The sequence below is a fragment of the Ursus americanus genome, chromosome 3 (assembly GCF_024610735.1).
Source record: "Ursus americanus isolate L20-20 chromosome 3, mUrsAme1.1.p, whole genome shotgun sequence".
In the NCBI taxonomy this organism is placed as follows: Eukaryota; Metazoa; Chordata; class Mammalia; order Carnivora; family Ursidae; genus Ursus; species Ursus americanus.
The window spans coordinates 71,260,869-71,278,505 of NC_142129.1; the positions used below are offsets into that span (position 1 = coordinate 71,260,869).

The 17,637-nt window shown below is 40.6% G+C and overlaps 1 long non-coding RNA gene and 1 pseudogene across 3 annotated transcripts in view; one reads left to right on the forward strand and one right to left on the reverse strand.

The window, feature by feature from the left end:
- LOC123789316 (uncharacterized) overlaps positions 1 to 17,637 on the forward strand; it is a 345,463-nt gene that overhangs the window by 58,411 nt on the left and 269,415 nt on the right. The gene's annotated exons all lie outside the window — the stretch shown is intronic.
- LOC123788702 (large ribosomal subunit protein eL30 pseudogene) lies at positions 5,240 to 5,568 on the reverse strand (annotated as a pseudogene).

A 17,637-nucleotide genomic window follows, 5' to 3' on the forward strand; every position in this document is an offset into this window, starting at 1 on the left:
AAAATTTCCTCAGGCTGCATCAGGTTGGGGGGATTCAGGAGAGCTTAACAGTTAACAGGAACCATCCAATAATCCATTCCGTTTTCCCGAGGTATCAGTTAGAGCACTGGCTAAGCTACTCTAACACAGAGGACCAAATATGGTGTTTAAAGAAGTAGTTTCACTGTCAGGTAATAGTCCTGCAGTGAGTATTCCAAGTTGGTGAGGTCGTTCTGCTCCACGAGGTCGTTCAGGCATACCGACTCCTTCCACCTGGTTGCCCTGCTGTCTCCTAGGGCACTGCTCTTGGCATCATGATTGGAGGGTGGCATAGGCATATCCATGATCGAGTTGCCGGAAAGGGAAAGAGTACAAGTCTGAAGCAATTGTTTGCTACTTGGAATTGAGGCGGAAGTTGCCCAATCACTTCCTCTCACATTCTATTGAAGATAATTTACACATATGGCCAGGTAGGCAGTAAGATGCAGTCTCTGGCTGGGTGGCTGGATGGTAAGGTGTATCAGCATGGAAAAGGGTAGCAATTTTGGTGAACAACCAGATGTCTCCACCACATTCTTGCCTCCATTCTTGCCTCCAACTCTGATCTTTATGTTTATACCAAGCTTGGGAACTTTGATTTCTTCCTTCATTGGGCTTACTGTCTTCCTCATTCTGAAGCCTGTCTGAAGGTTCAGGGTAAACTTGTTACTCCCAGCTCAATCTTACACTGGAGGCTGTTAGTACCAAAGTGAGCTCTTGTGTATCTTGACCACTAGCATCCTCGTGTAGAGGTTCTCTCACATGGTCTTCCTGCTGGCTCCCCAGGTATGGCTGGACATGGCCAATACTCAGTGGGAATGCCACTTGGTTCCACCGTGGGACTCCCTACTACCCTAGAATTGAGTTTTCTTTTTAATTAAAAAAAAAGCCGGGTATCATAACTGAAAACCAATACTAGGGGTACCAAGAAGGCAAATCTATATGACGTATGTTCTTTATATTTCCAGGAGTGGAGTATTTATGCACAGTGTTTCAGAACCGCTTCTTAGCAGCTTTTCCAGTTTCTCACAGCACCTTGGGTTTCTAAAGTCTTCCTAAGGACCTGAGGCATATTTTTTCTTGGGACAGAAAATACCTAAGCCCTAATAAATATGAATTTATTAATATATACTCATTAAATGCAGGATAGGGCCTTGTGCTGAATCCTGTAAGATAAAGTCCAATTTAAACAGTCACTTAAAAGATTTTTGTAAAGGGGGTACCTGGCTGGCTCAGTCAGTAGAGCATCTGACTCTTGATTTCAGGGTTGTGAGTTCAAGCCCCACATTGGGTGTAGAGATAACTTAAAAAAAAAAATTCTTGCAAAGAAATTGCAGCTTGAAGATTAATATCCATAATGAAAACATAAGCCAAGAAAAAGAAGGTGAAAGAGCTGGCATGTTTTGTTGCTGTCTTTAATTTTTATTTTTTCTAGCTTCATTGAGTTATAATTGATCTCTAACATATGCAGTTACATGCAGTGTACAATGTAATGATTTGATAGCACGAACTCACTTTGTTAACAATTCTTTTTTTTTTTTTGTGGTAAGAACTTTTAAGAGCTACTCTCTTAGCAACTGTCAAATATACAATACAATATGGTTAAGTATAGTCACCATGCTGTACATTACATCCCCAGGACTTTATTCATCTTAGAACTGGAAGTTTGTATTTTTAATGACTTTCATCCATTCCACACCTCCCCACCCCTGCCCTGATTCCTGGCAACCACCAGTCTATTCTCTGTTTCTATGACTTCAGTTTTTTCAGATTTCCCATGTAAGGGAGATCTTGCTCTGTATTTGTTTTTCTCTCTCTTACTTGTTTCACTTGGCATAATGCCCTCAAGTTTCATATATGTTGCCATAAATGGCAGAATTTTCTTCTTTTTTATGGCTGAATAATATTCCAGTGTGTGTATATGTGTGTATACAAGTCTATATATCAAATACATAATATATAATATAATCATGTAATTAACACTATATATATATTGTGTGTGTGTATCCTATATGTGATATATGTCACATTTTCTTTATTCATCCTTCAGTGGGCCCTTAGGTTGTTTCCCTGTCTTGACTATTATAAATAATACTGCAGTGAACATGGGGTGCAGATATCTCTTCAAGATGGTGACTTTATTTCCTTCAGATACACACCCAGAGGTGGAATTGCCGGATCATATGGTAGCTCTATTTTGAATTTGTTTAGGAATTCACCATATTGTTTTCTATAGAGGCTGCACCGGTGAGCATTCCCACCAATAGTGTATAAGAGTTCCCCTTTCTCCACTTCCTCGAGCTAACATTTTTTCTTACTCAAAGTTAAATCTCTTTGTCAGTTTCATTACAAAGAAATTTTGGGAAGCCTTCCAGAAGACTATTTGAAATGTGAATGTATGTCTAGCATAGATAATGACAAATCTCACCTAATTATATTGAGGTATTAGCCTCTGATTATGTATATGTGCTTATATGTATATATTGATAGGGTGTGTGATCAAAAACTGGAGAGACCTTTGTTGTAGGGAAAGGAGAACATGGAATGGTTCAGTAGGAGAACCAGGAGACAAAGAGACTTCTTCTTCTGTACTCTCGTTACCTTGTACTCAGCTTTCTCTGCTAGACTGTAACCTGTTGGGAGGCAGGGACCATTTCTTTTCATTTGACATCTCAGGCTCAGTAAAGAACGTAGTACAAAGTGAAGAGCTGATAAACTGCTTTTCCTTGGGGAGAGTTTAAGGAGCAGGTGGTCAACAGCTATGGAAAAAGAACAAGGTTAAATAAGGTAAGAAATAAATGTTGGATTCAACATTTGAGATGACTTCATTGTATGAAAACAATTGAGGGAGGAAGCCAGACTGAGTGTATCAAGGTAGAAATGGGGAACAGACTCTAATGGATTAGGTAAGAAAGGAAGGAGAGTTGGGGCAGCAGCCAGGGAACAGGAGAGAGATTAGAATCCTCTTATAGGCTGAGAAGAAGAGAACTGTGTAAAGAGAGAGATTGAAGAGCTATGAAAAAAGGAGACTAATTGATGGAGTTAGGTGCTGGAGAAAAATGAACAGAGAGGAAAAGCAGAACATGGCGGAAAGATTATCTTTGAGCAGAAGAGGGGCCCCGTTTTCTCAGGGATTAGGAGAAAGAAGAGAACTGTGAGATGCGCACAGCCTTGTGGGGAGGGGTGAAGGATGATGAGCGAGCTTAGGTCTGATGGCAGTCAGGACCTGCTGAAGGGAATGCAAGGTAAGGACTCTGAAACTGTAAACATTGATGAGTTATTTTCTGTCTTCAGAGTGTCTAACATTTGTTTGGCTAAAATGGGATGATAAGGTATATGAATACCTGAGTTCACTGGGAAAAAAATGCAAAGTCGCTTAGAACCAAGTACTGGGTAATAAAATAAAGACAGGGGTGCCTAAAACTCAAAGAAGTGATAAAGCAATGATATGGCATTCAGTTGGTTAGGGAAGGTACCGTGGAAAAGTGGATCTTTTGAACTTGGCCTCTGAAGACTCAGAGATTTTTCGCCAGGGAAAAGAAAGGGAAAGGTCTTGTTTTCTCTTTCAAACCAGAAGTGGCATATATGGATTAAAGTTTTCTTTGGTCTAGCAGCATGTTTATGTCCAGGAATTAGCTTTATAAACTTAGTAGATTTCCTCCCCTAGAGCACTGCTCGTTTGGGTTAACCTGAGAATTTCTCAACAGCCTATTGCTTGTGATTCCTTAGCACTTCTTCAAGATTTCTCCTTCCTCACTGAGCTTGTGAAGGTGTTAGCTTTCTTCCTATCTCTAGCCCTTAGCAGAGAGCATGACTCACAGTAGCCGCAGCTCAAAAAACCCAAAAAGAACAAAAAATTGAGTTGAATTCTCCCACTCAGCCTTTGCTGTCAGCCTGTCCTTAGTCATGCTTTTGCATTCCAGTTAGCTTCCCCCCAAAGCCTCCTTTCTGTCTACACACCTCTATTAGAGCTCATTTCTGATCACGTTCCAGTCCATCATGTAACATGCCTCTCTCTCCTACTGATTGGCAGCGACAGAATCCTTAAGGACCCACCAGGAGCTTCATGGGGCGAGTGTTCACTTGGGATCATCCAATACGAAACACAAAAATAGGTTTGAACAATAGAGCCGACTTTATGCACTGTTTCTGTCTGAGAAGGCATAGGGTTCTTCTTCCAATCAAGGCAACTATTCATCTTCTCAGTGTGGAAGGGGGCCTCTGGAAAGCTGAGACCTAACAGCTTCTGCGGAGTTGATTGGGTGGCGGGCTGCTGTGCTACGTGGCCACACGGTGGCTCCAGAGCCCTTTGTAGTAAACATGAACACATGTATTCCAGGGTCAGGGCCGAAGCTGCTTTCTGCTACATGGTTTCACCAGACTTTTTCAAACTCACTGTAAAGAGAGAAGGATGGCATTTTTTGGTGATTGTGTTCGTATTATGATAGCCGAGCACATTCTGAGGTCTAAGTAATTTCCATGAGGCTGAGAGTAAGCATCAAATTCCATATGCTCAGACATCGATCATCTGTTTGCTTATGAGTATCTATGCGTGTATTGTTACATCATATCCTTTACTATCTATATCTACATCTGTATCTAATGTTTACTGAATTAAATGGTACTAAATGTTTACCATTGCAAGCATTTCCATAAATTATTATTTTTTTAGGGAGGTATAATTGATGTATAAAATTATACCACTTCCAGGTCTACAACATGTTTTGATAGTCGTCTGTATTGCAAAATGATCACTGTAGTAAGTCTGGTTGACATCTGTCACTGTTTATAGTGACAAAAAAATGTTTTTTCTTGTGATGAGAATTTCTAAGATCTATTCTTTTAGCAACTTTCAAGTAGGCAGTGGAGTATTTTTACCTATAGTAACCACACCATACATGACATGCCTATTGCTTACGTATTTTATAATTGGAAATTTGTACCTTTTTACCCCCTTCACCCAATCTCCACCCTCTCCCCCACCACTGGCAACCACCAATCTCTTCTCTGTATCTATGAGCTCAGATTTTTTTTTAAGATGACACATATAAGTGAGATCATATAGTATTTGTTTTTCTCTGTCTGACTTACATCACTTAGCGTCATGCCCTCAAGATCTATCCATGTTGTTGTGAATGGCAAGATTTCATTCCTTTTTTTTTTTAGAAAAAAAAGAAAACAAGCTCTAGACAGTTTTACTAAAGAAAAATTTTTGCATGATTTACTTTTCACCCGTCTGTTCTGGTGTGCTTCTCATGGTATCAGAATCATCTGGATCCATGATAGCCAGGGTACATATTCCGTAGTATTTCCCACATGCCGTGTCCAATTCAATATCATTGCTACTGTGGTAATGGACACTGGTTTTGGCCAACGTGGTGTAGTATTCTATTGCAGATTTCCTCAAGGCTGGGCTGTTGTTGGTGAGGATGACCAGTTTCGCTTGTCATTTCTAATCATTTTCAGAGTCTGCTTGTATCCCAGTGAGTACCTTCCACTTTTCATAATGAGTTGGAGCCTAGAGTTGATCAACTCCAGTGACTTCTTCATTTTTTTGTGGCCACCATCTTCCTGCCTTAGATGCGGGACAGCCCCAGCCAAGAGCAGCTGCCAAGATGGCCAGAGTGAGAAAGGAAAGAGCTCCCACCAAGATGTCAATCCTTTATATTATTGAATAATATTTCATTGTGCACTCATGCACACACACACACACACACACACACACACACTCCACACTTTCTTTATCCAGTCATCCTTCAAAGGACACTTAGGTTGTTTCCACGTCTTGACTATTGTACATAATGCTGCAATAAATATGGGGGTGCATATGTTTTTTTGAGTGAGTGTTTTTGTTTTCTTCAGACGCATATCCGGAAGTGGAATTGCTGGATCACATGGTACTTCTATCTGTAATTTTTTGAGGGACTGCCATATTGTTTGTCATAGTGGCTGCACCAATTTACATTCCCACCAGCAGTGCACACGCGTTCCCTTTGCTCCACACCCTCCCCCACACTTGTCATTTCTTGTCTTTTTGATAATAGCCATTCCAGCAGCTATGAGGTGATATAAGTTATTTAATCTGTACAAACCCCTTGAAAATAGGTACTTTTTTCCTTTTACAAATCAGGAAATTGAGGCTTAGAGAAGATAAATAACCTGCTCAAGCACACGAAGCCTTTTAATTCTTTACAACCACATGTGATGCTTCTGATAGTTCCTTGAACTTTCACAACGTCTTAGTGATATATATGCACAGAGAAATAGGAGCAGTTTATAGTCAATTGATTAAATAGGGAAGAAAGTCTTGGTGACCAAAGTGTTTGTCTCTGGTTCCCGACCTGTTGAATTTTAGTTTCTTTTAGTGTGGGGATTTTTTTTTTTTAAGATTTTATTTATTTCTTTGACAGAGAGAGACAGCCAGTGAGAGAGAGAACACAAGCGGGGGGAGTGGGAGAGGAAGAAGGACCCTGGGATCATGCCCTGAGCTGAAGGCAGATGCTTAATGACTGAGCCACCCAGGCGCCCCTAGTGTGGGGATTTTGTCCTTGGTCAAAGTAGACACATTGCACCCACACTTATGCTACAGCAGAAGGATGGCTATTGGCATAGGCTACTGTAGGATGGAAGAAATCACTCCATTCCTGGAGAGCATTAAGAGCCCCTTTAAAGCCTCAGGCATTACTGAAGGGATTTGCTTAAGAATCATGAACAGCAGCCATAAGCTGAGACATTGTGAGATCACCCATGTGATCCTTTTATTCTGGTCACCATGGCCAAGGACTTCATACCAGGTGTTTAATGATCACTTTATTGTATCTACTGGAATGTAATGATCAGACGTAGAGTGAAGGAAAAACTGTCTAACTCAGGTTCGTGGCCTATAACATGAGAAAATAATTTACCCTATTTCATAAGGTAGTTGTCAGGGTTAAATGAGGAAATGAATGTAAACTGTATGGCACATAGAAAGGGTGCCATGAGTGTTGCCATTATTCTTGGAGAATAATGGGTGGCAGCGTTGAATCAAGGCAGGGAATTGGCAGAAGGAGGAAGGAAAGGGCTGTGCAAAGGAAGGCAGGCAGGCAGGCCAGATACATGAGGGAATGAAGGGTGGAGAACGGGGGCCCTTGGTTGCATCTGCAGGCTGCAAAAGCTGTTAGTTCCTCAGTCCTGAAAACAACCAGCCCCAAAGTCATAGACTTTCTGGCAGAAGACTTAGAGATCATCAAATTTAACCAGGATGCATAAGAGAAAAATGAATTCTGGGACTTCTTCAACGTCAGCTAGCTGCAGCTCTTGGCCTAGGATCCAGAACTCCTGACTTTGGTTCTGGTGTTGTTTTACCACTGCTCACATGGTTTTATGTTAATCTGGATATTTGCAAACATGAGACTGAGATAGATTTTGTCCGTATGACATGGGCTCACCTCAGAGCCTTGAGTTGCTGAAATAATGCCATCTGGAGCTGCGGGAGGGCAAGGTGTTATATCTTTAAATCAAAAGGACAACTCACGCGGAGACTTAGTTCTCCTTGGCGTAGTCTCCTCAAGTTCATGGTGCATTCAATACATCTCTTCCTACAAAGGCTACGTGTAATGTGATTTTTCCTTGTTAGGAGAGAATGATGATTTCTTTTGTGTGTGACCTCTTCAAGATGCTCTCTATTATCTTTACTTATGATATAACCTTATAGAGACTTATTTCTCAGTAAGATCCCGAATATGAATAGCAGTAACTTGATTTTATGGGTTAATATATTTTCCATAGAGTTATGCTTTCTGAGTCTTCCTTAGAGGAAAAAAAAATCTTACTTACATAGATATATTAGCATCTATCTTCTGTATACATGGCTACTAGATGAAAGGAAGTGGGGAGTAGTTCTTTGAATGGTTTCTCAAGGTTTAGAGGCTGTTAAAATGGAAGGACCATTTCCTCTAAAATTACATTGAAATTTTATTTGTGGGCCCAGACATAGAGTCACTGTACCATTTTATTGGTTCATTTTTATACGTTGTTAATGAGATTTTTCATTTCACCATTCAAATAAGTATCTTTTAGAAAAGATTATTCCTTCCCTCCCACTCTCAGATACACACATCAATATGGGTGAAGAAAAAAATTGGAACCGTGATAACGCTAAGTTAAAACATTATGTTTATTGTGGCTTCTGATGACAAACGTACTGTTTATTGAATGAAATGTGGAAATTATAGAACAGAAAGAAGAAAGTAAGAATGAATGGTAATTTCATCAAGCAAGTGGAGTTATGCTTCTGTTGAGAATTTGGTGTATGCCTTTCTAGAGAAAGATAGATATCGTTACATGCGAATAGGATTACAGTAGGTACTGCTGCTCTTTAGTTGTATAATCATTACTCGGTTTCCTGGAATCTCAGAGCAAAATCTTATTAAAAGGAGGCGTGGTCTAAAGGGAAACAGTGGTGAGCATAGAAAAACAGAAACAGTAATTTCTTTCTGATGAAGAGCTCTGGACTTGTGACTGTTTCTGTGGGTTCCAGGGATTTTGCTGACGTGGGGTTCTGAGATTCAAAAGTGTCTGAATGATTGAAACCAAGAGACAGGGTGTAAAAAAGGGAGAGGAAGGAAAATACTAGCTTTCTTGATAAGTCAAAGATGGTGTTTAAATGGACTGGCGTGTGTTGGTTCAGTTCCCGTGGTCTAACCTATCGAAATCGCTGTTTGTGTCAGCGGTGCCGTTGCAAACCCCCGTATGTTGACAGTTTTTGCCTCTTCAAAAAGTGCTACAATAAACATCCTTGTATTAATGTTCTTATTCACTGGCACTTTATTTCTATGTGATTGATATCCATGCAGGGGATTTCTGGGTCTGAGGCCATATGAATTTTAAATTTAGTTGATATTGGCAGATTGTTTCTTAAAAACACCCTTGATGACTCACATTTCTGCTCGGAGTGCCTTCTCCTGGCAGCGCCGCCACCGTAGGCGTCACTAAAGAACATTGCTCTTCTGATACGTGTATGCAGCTCGTAACGTGGCTACTTTCACTTGTTTTTCTCTAACTACCTGCAAGTTCCAGCGTATCTTCATCGATTACTTGTTATTTCTTCACCGATTTTGGCAGAGCAGCTTTCGCCTATATAGCAATTTGTTTTTATAAAGTCAAATAAATCTACCTTCTTAAAAAAAAACTTATTTTTCTTATTTTTTCCTCAAATGTTTAATCCCTTATTGTATATTTAAGCCTTTAATGTAGCTTAAATTTATTTTTATATATTGTTTAGATAGGGGTATGATTTTATTTTCTTTCAGATGCCTGGTCATTTGTGCCAAGCTCTTCTCTCCTAGAGAAATTAAGTATCTTTTTCATAATTAAGTTACCGTATATAGTGGGATCTATTTGGGTTTAGTGTTATTGTGTTTTACCAACTGTTTATCCTTTACCACACCAATGACAAATTGAATTGAATACAATGGCTTAATAGAGACAGATTTTTGCCTAACTTTGGTAGGAAGCTTGCTCCAAGTTATAAAGTGACCTCCTGTCATAAAGTTACAAGAAAATTTGGGGTGCCTGGGTGACTCTGTCGGTTAAGCATCTGACTCCTGATTTTAGCTCAGGTCATGATCTCCAGCTGGTGAGACTGAGCCCCACATTGGGCTCCGTGCTGAGCAGGGAGTCTACCTAAAATTTTCTCTCTCCTTCTCTCTCTCCCTATACACCCCTCCCCCGATCGCGCGCTCTCTCTTTCTCTCTCTCTCAAATAAATAAATCTTAAAGCAAAAAGATTCAAGAAAATTTGCTTTCCCTCTGGGTAAGTCCAGTTAGCAAACACAAGTAGCCTACAATCCCCCCACCTCGGTCTTAAAGCCTCTCCCAAAGGTCATTTCAGTGGAGTTGAGCTAGACTTAGTTCTGGTTTCTCTTCCCCGTTGCAACAGCCTTGAATGAAGTTTTCTTTGCCTGTTCTACTTTGTCTGGTACAATTTTTGCTTTGATAGAGCTTATATTCTTTGTTCTGGAAAATTTTCTCAACTCTTTGTTGATGGTTCCCTCCTCACTGTCCTTGTTCTTTCATGGTTCTACCGGGACCCAGGTTTTTGTGGTTTGTTTGATCTTGTGGCTCTGCCATCCCTGAAGGCCTTGGGATCCCCTCTGGATCTCTGAATCTAGCCAACAGATAGGGAAAGAGAGGGAGCATCGCCTTGGGAGGTTTTAACGGGTCAGGCCTAGAACTGGTATTCATCATTACATTTATATCCCATTGGCCAAACTCACTCACACCTAAATATAAGCGAGTTGGGAAAATGTAGTCAAGCATGTGTCCAGGAGGAGAAAAAGAGGGTTTTGTGAGTATAAAGAGACTTCTGTGATCATTTGCTCTGCTGGTCACTTAGGATCTGTCTCATATTCCTCCTACACGTAGAGCATATCATCCACCATCCTTCTCCAAGGCAGACGACCCATCTGTTCACTACACCCAGTTCCGCGTTTGGGATTTCTGAGTGATATGCAGCCCCCCTGTGAGGGCTGGATGTGGCTACGTGTGAAGCTCTGACATGTACATGAGGAAGAAAAGTTGTCTGCTCTTCCTACCATCATAGTGATGGTGGAGCAGGGATGGGATAAACACAAAGAAAACTCTACTCAGGAAAAGAAAAGGAAAAAAAAAAAAAAAGAAAAAGAAAAGGATGGGAGACATACAACAATCTCTGGTCCATAGATTTTGAAGTTCTGTTAAGCAAGCATTATAAAGGTGTCCTCGCCTGAAGATGAAGAAATTCTTTGTGTGGCTCTGAGTCTGCTTTTGGAGAGGAATTTCCTTGATACCATTCCTCATGGCCCCTGGCTCTTCTTCTGGGAGGTTCTTTCTCCTCCATTACCTTTTATGCTCACATCAGACATAGACTTTGATGAGTCTGCCTTTTTTGGGAGTGTGTGAAGCTCTCATTGTCCCTTTATTCTGGAAGGTTATATTAAGACCTTTCCAAATCAGGTTCCTTTAAACCAGCCTTGTGATTTCTTTGGCAATTCTATCAAAATTTTGATGGTTTTTAATAAAAAACTTACTTTCAGTAAGCTCCAAATACTGGTTACCACTCACACAGATTTTTCCTAGACATAATTCTCAAGCTTTCCCTGTGTATTTCTTCACTGTCATATCGCTCAACTTAAGAGTGACGACTTTGAGTCGTGGCTTGGTTGGAAGGTGGCAGCCTTATTTTGTATCTGCTGTGCAGCTGCATTCCCTTGCTTAGCTGAAGAGTCTCTTTAGATTTTGTTGCGTAAGGTGTTTTAAAATCTTATTTCTTAATATTTGGTGAAAGAAGAGACAGATTTTTCAACCCTGTAAATTGTTCTGACTTTGGACTCTATTCTTTTCTGTTATTTCTTGAAAACCAGACGAATTCTTACCTGAGCTCATCTTTTATATGTAATACCTGCTGACAGCAGGCAATAGTAGCCAATATATATGATCTCTATATAACTTTCCAACCACTTCCCTGGAGCTCCAGACTTGTAGGCAGTGGCTGTCTTTCAAGTTATCACAGACAGCAGTTTTATCAAATGTTTTGCCTGGCATTAAAAGGGTCTCTGGCCTTCCAGACTCTCGTGTTTGTTTACTTGGACTTCATGTCAACCCCACACATTTTAGGTTTTTTTGTTGTTTTGTTTTGTTATAAAAGCTCTCCACTTCAGGGTGATAGGTTCTATGGAAATTAGAATCAAGAATATTAGCCATTATAACAGACAAATTCCCAAATCATAATGGCTTAACACAGTGAAAGTTCATACTTACCCAAAATTTAATGTAATGTTCAGTAGGTAGCTTTCTATATGGTTATTTAAGGAACCAGATGACTTATTTATTTAGGCCAAAATCTAGCCACCTGACATACTACCTGGATACATCTTTGAGCTTGTGGGTAATAGCCACTTGAGAAAAACCTGACCTCTCTCCCCATCACTCTTTCATTCAGCACATGTCTACATGCTGGGAAGCACTGGGGGGGCAGAGGTTTTGAGCACTGATTTACCCAAATGGCACTGTCCTCTGAGAACTCTTTCATATATTTTATTTTATTTATTTATTTTTTAAAAAGATTTTATTTATTTGACAGAGAGAGGGACAGCCAATGAGAGAGGGAACACAAGCAGGGGGAGTGGGAGAGGAAGAAGCAGGCTCCCAGAAGAGCATGAGCCCAATGTGGGGCTCAATCCCAGAACCCTGGGATCACGTCCTGAGCCGAAGGCAGATGCCTAACGACTGAGCCACCCAGGCGCCCCTCTCTTTCATATATTTTAAATGCAGAAAAGTCTAAAGCAACTTATGGCCATTCAAAACAGAGATAGTTTAACAGGAATTCAGGCTGCCATCTTGCTTCAATCCAAGGGACATCATTCACAATTATCCGCGTGAATCCTGTGCCCTCGAGTTGTGTGACACTGTCAGGAGGATAGAGCACAGTTCACCATAGTTCTTTTTGTAACTTCAAAACTGGTTACACCTACTCTGTTGGAAAGTTATACTCACTTTGGGAAGTTAATGAAGATCCTTTTGAACTTAAACTTTTATAGATTTCGTTTTTCCTCCCAAGTTTACTGAGATATAATTGACACATAACATTGCATAAATTTAAGGTGTACGAAATGTTGATGTGATTCACGTACGTGTTGCGCAATGATCACCGCTGTGGTGCTAGCTGACACCTTCCATCACGTTCAGTAATTACCATTTCTTTCTTTGTGGTGAGAACATTTTAGATCTACTGTTTCAACAAACCTTCAAGAGTATAATACAGTATTATTAATTATAATCACCATGCTATATATTAGATCCCCAGAACTCATTAATCTTTTAACTGGAAGTTTATGCTCTTTGACCACTGTCTCCCCATTTCCCAACTCTCCAGCATGGCAACCACCCTCTAGTCTCTGTATGTATGAGTTTGGCTTTTTTAGATTCTGCATGTAAGTGATACCATAGCATATTTGTCTTCTGCTGGTCTTACTTATTTCACTTTAGGGAGCCAGGTTATTTCAATTTTATGGCCTTGAAATTTATGCTGGATCCATTGCATCTGTTTGGCCAAAAAGGGAAAAATGTGTGGGAAGTTTTGATGAGAGGCACCCATCACTCCCACTCACATTCTAATGGCTGGAATTCAGCCATGTGGTTGCATCTCCTTGCAAGTGAGACTGGCAAATATTGTTTAGTTGTGTTCCTGGAAGGGAAAGGAAAACTGATTTTGCTGAACACATAGCAGTAACTGCCACATCTTTTGTTTTCCTTCTTTAAAGCCTAAACCTCCAGTCTTCTGCTGGGGGAGGTGGAGAGGCAATCTTCTGCCTGTTCTGATTGGAGTTGTGATATGTTCCCCTCCCCCCAGCTCTACGGACATATAATAGGCATATAATACTGTGTAAGTTTAAGGTATGCAAGATGATGATTGATATACATATATGTTGTTAAATGGTAAGCACAATAAGGTTAGTTATCATATCCAACACCTCACATAGATAGCTCTATTTTGTCTGTATGATGAGAACTTTTAAGATGTACTTTCTCAGCACCTTTCAAATAAAGAGTAAAATATCGTTAAGTGTAGTCGCCATGCTGTATGTTATATCCCAGAACATATTGTTGGGGAAGATCATTGAGAAGACCTGACCACCAGTTGACCCATGAGCTGGATCCCAGCAACTGGAGGCTCTTCACCCCTCCCCTATTCTTGAAATGTGAATTGCACTTGCTTTCCCTGCTCCTGAAGACTGCTCCAAGGACCTAGCCTTGAGATAGTGATGTGATGTCGAAACCATCTGGCCAGTGCTGGACGTTATATGTGACTGAACCCAGTAAAGACCTCTATATAAACGTTTAAGATTTGGTGACAGGCGTGGAGATCTCCTTGTCTTGCCGCTGCCCAAGAAAGGCTTGTTTGTAAGTTCCCTTTTGCTTACTGAAACTGCTATCTACCAACCTGGAGTGGCTTGTGTCTTTCTTTGGTGTCTCCCTACCATCTACAAAGGGGGGCTTGTTTCAGATTGCACCTGGAAAGCTCCTGAGGAGCTTGTGATCCAAAATATATTCATCTCGTAACTGGAAGTTTGTACCCTTTGAACATCTTCATCCATTTTCCCACCTCTCCCTGTCCGTGAGACCCACCAGTCTACTCTTTCTGTGAATTCAGTTTTCTTAGATTCCACATATAAATGGGATCATACAACATCTGTTTTTCTCTGTCTTATGCGTAATGTCCTCAAGGTCCATCCATGTTGTAAGTGGCAGGATTTCTGGGTTTTTGTTTTTATTTTTTTATGGCTGGATAGTAGTCCATTGTGTGTGTGTGTATTATCACATTTTCTTTATCCATTCATCCACTGATGGGCACTTAGGTTGTTTTCATGTTTTGGCTACTCTGTAAATAATGATGCAATAAATATGGGTGTGCAGATAGCTCCTTGAGATAGTGATTTCATTTCCTTCAGATATATACCCAGAAGTGGAATTGTTGGATCATATGATCAGGTAGGATTGGAGGTTATGCTCTGCAATTGGATAGAGCTGAGAATTTGCTTCCCTGACCACGTGGGTCCATAGAACAGACTTCATGACAGCTATAGCCCATTGGCTAGGGATCCAAATTGGGGAAAATCGCCAACCAAACTCCCTGGCCAGACTGGGCCACTGGCTTGGTTCTTCAGATGGACAGAGCTGCTGGCTGAAATCTTGGCTCAGGCATAGCTGTGAGAAAGAACGTGGTCCTCCGAGATCCAAGCACTAGTTGTTACAACTCCACCTGCCTTCTCTAGCTGATCCCTAGCGGTCTAGCCCTGTAGATTCTCTCAGTGATCCTCCTGATGAAAGCCCTGAGTGGGCCTTCTGAGAAGTGTCCTCCAATGCTGGGGCAGCTCGATGTCCACTCTGGACTCTGTTTTCCCACCGGAGAAACCATAGGCCCAAGGGAGCCCTCTCCTCATGGTGCTGTGCTGGCCTGGGGGAGGGGCAATGAGGTCAAAGTGAAACTGCTCCTTTTACCCTTCTATTATGGTTCTTCTTGATCCTGTCACCCAGGAGGGTGCCTCAGCGTCACCCCCAGGTACTGGGATTTTCATGGTGATGTCTTGTGTGTGAATAGTTGGTAGATGGTCTTCTTGTGAGGGGGACTGAAGCCAGAAACGACCCATGTTGCCATTTTGATGATGTCACCTTTCTTGTTTCTTTCTTTTTTTAAATTTTATTTTATTTATTTATTTGACAGAGAGAGGGAGAGAGCACAAGCAGGGAGAGCAGCAGGCAGAGGGAGAGGGAGAAGCAGGCTCCCTACTGAGTAATAGCTGATGCGGGACTTGATCCCAGGACCCTGGGATCATGACCTGAGCCGAAGGCAGATGCTTAACCAACTGAGCCATGCAGGCACCCCACCTTTCTTGTTTCTTAAATAGTCTTACAGTCAATCCACTTTAGTCTCCCATTCAACCTTTTTTCCAGAGATATGTGTTGTCACCAATTCTGATCCTTTGGGGATTTAACAGTATAAATTGGTTTGTTTTGGCTTTCCTCAATACTTACAGGAGTTCATGTTCTCAGGTCTGAAACATGACTGACAAAACATCATTTGCTTTCTAGCTTCCAAGATTTCGTTGCTGTTATGTGCTCTTCCATTATCCCTGTCATTGTAGGTTTGAGATTTGCAATAAATTCCCTGTGAATGCATGTTAGTAAGCTTTCAGGAAGGATCAGGAGTAGACCCAGTTGTTTAATCCACCACCTTTTCTGCCATCGGCACTTTCTTTTTATAATTTTCTTGAACATCATTTTCTATCTTCCAAGGGAATGGTTGAATGCATTTTGATATATTACTAGCATAGATATATATCCAATAAAAAGAATGTTAACTTCTTTCCATGCATCTTGGAGTGATTTCTAATGTATTATGTTAAAGAAAAATCAGAACTGGACAATAGTTAAAGCAGTAAAACCAGATTATTTTCAGGAACTATTGTAATGGGGGAAAAAAGACCTCCATATGGAACTGGAGCTGGGCTCAATTCCTAATATAGCATGAACAAGTGGGACTTTATAGCCAAGGCTGAGTGGGAGCCAGTGGATGAAAAATTGTAAAGAGGAAATACTGGGGGTAAGGGGGAATTCTGGCTACACGAACTTACCAGTACTCTTGCTGAAGGCAGGCCAAGATGATCAGATATCCGAGGTAGGGGATGAGGAATCTCCTCATATATTATTGAATCAGATATTGAGAGTTGATTTGCTGTAAACTCACTTAGGATTCTTGCTAAAACTGGGCTGTGTAGCAGGACAGATGCTGAAGCTCAAGGGCAAAGCGTAGCTGAAAAGAGGGCTTAGAGGAGCCAAACTAAAGTCTGGTCAAGGAAAGAATCTTTGTCAACTGTTAAATGACTACATAAAGATGTGTGTGTGTGTGTGTGTGTGTGTGTGTGTGTGTGTGTGTAAAACATATGATTATATAATTACAGAAAAGGATTTTAACGTTGGCTACCAGGCTGGAGGAAGGAGGCATGTGTTTGAGAGGAGAAAATCAACTACTTAAAGAGGAGTCCGTAAAAATAGCGGTTGTCTCTTAATTCTGTTTCTTTAAAATTTGCAGTATATGTGACTATGTGTCTAAAGACATACTTGAAAGACTGCTTCAAATATATTAATTGTGATGTGGTGGTAAAAGATGGCCAAGAATTTCTCGATGGCCCTCCTGTTAAGATATGGACATCCGTGAACTCCCCTCAGATCTGGACAGATTTGCTGACTGCTTTGACTGGCAGAACATAGCAGAAGTGAAGCTCTACCACATGCTTGAAAGAATACTTAAAATATTAATTGTATTATCTCTCAATATGGGGATTTCAGATGATTTTCTTGCTCATGATTTCAAAAGAGGTAGTGTAGAGTAGTAATTGAAAACATTTATTCTGGAGCTAGATTACTTGGGTTCAAATACCATGTCTGTCACTAACTATTTAATCTGGAGCGGGTTAACTAACCTTGTGAGCCTCAATTTTCTCATCTGTAAAATGGGGATAATAATAGTACCTGCCTGATGAGATTGGTATGAGGACTGGCTGAACTAATCCATGCAAAACACTTAGAATAGTACTTAATAGATGTGAACTACCATTAGCAATAAATGTGTTCAAATTATTTTCCCCAAGCTTGTGGAAAAAAGATACCAAGAATGGTAATATGGATATACACTTCCCTTCATTCTTAATAGATTCTTTGCTAATGAACCCAATATATAGTATACAGGCTTAAGGAAGTAGAGAGAAAATCTCATGTAAGGAATTTTGAGGTTTATTTTATTCCTCAAGTATAAAGTACACAATTGGTACCTAAGAGAGAGTAATGTACAGCTAAATTGTAGTGTATGTGGTAGGTACTTAGACTAAAGCAAGAAGGAGCCACAACCTTAGGAGCTGCAAGAGGGAAATTGGGGCTGGACTGGAGAACTTGTGGAGGACTAGGAGTGTGACCAACAATGAAAAGGTTTTAAAAAAAAAAGTCTTCAAGAAGTTAGGAGAGCTCTCCAGTTCCCAGAATTTATGTCCTTTGGAAGGCTAGAGAGTTTAAGAAGCTCTTTGGTTAGATCCCATCTCACCA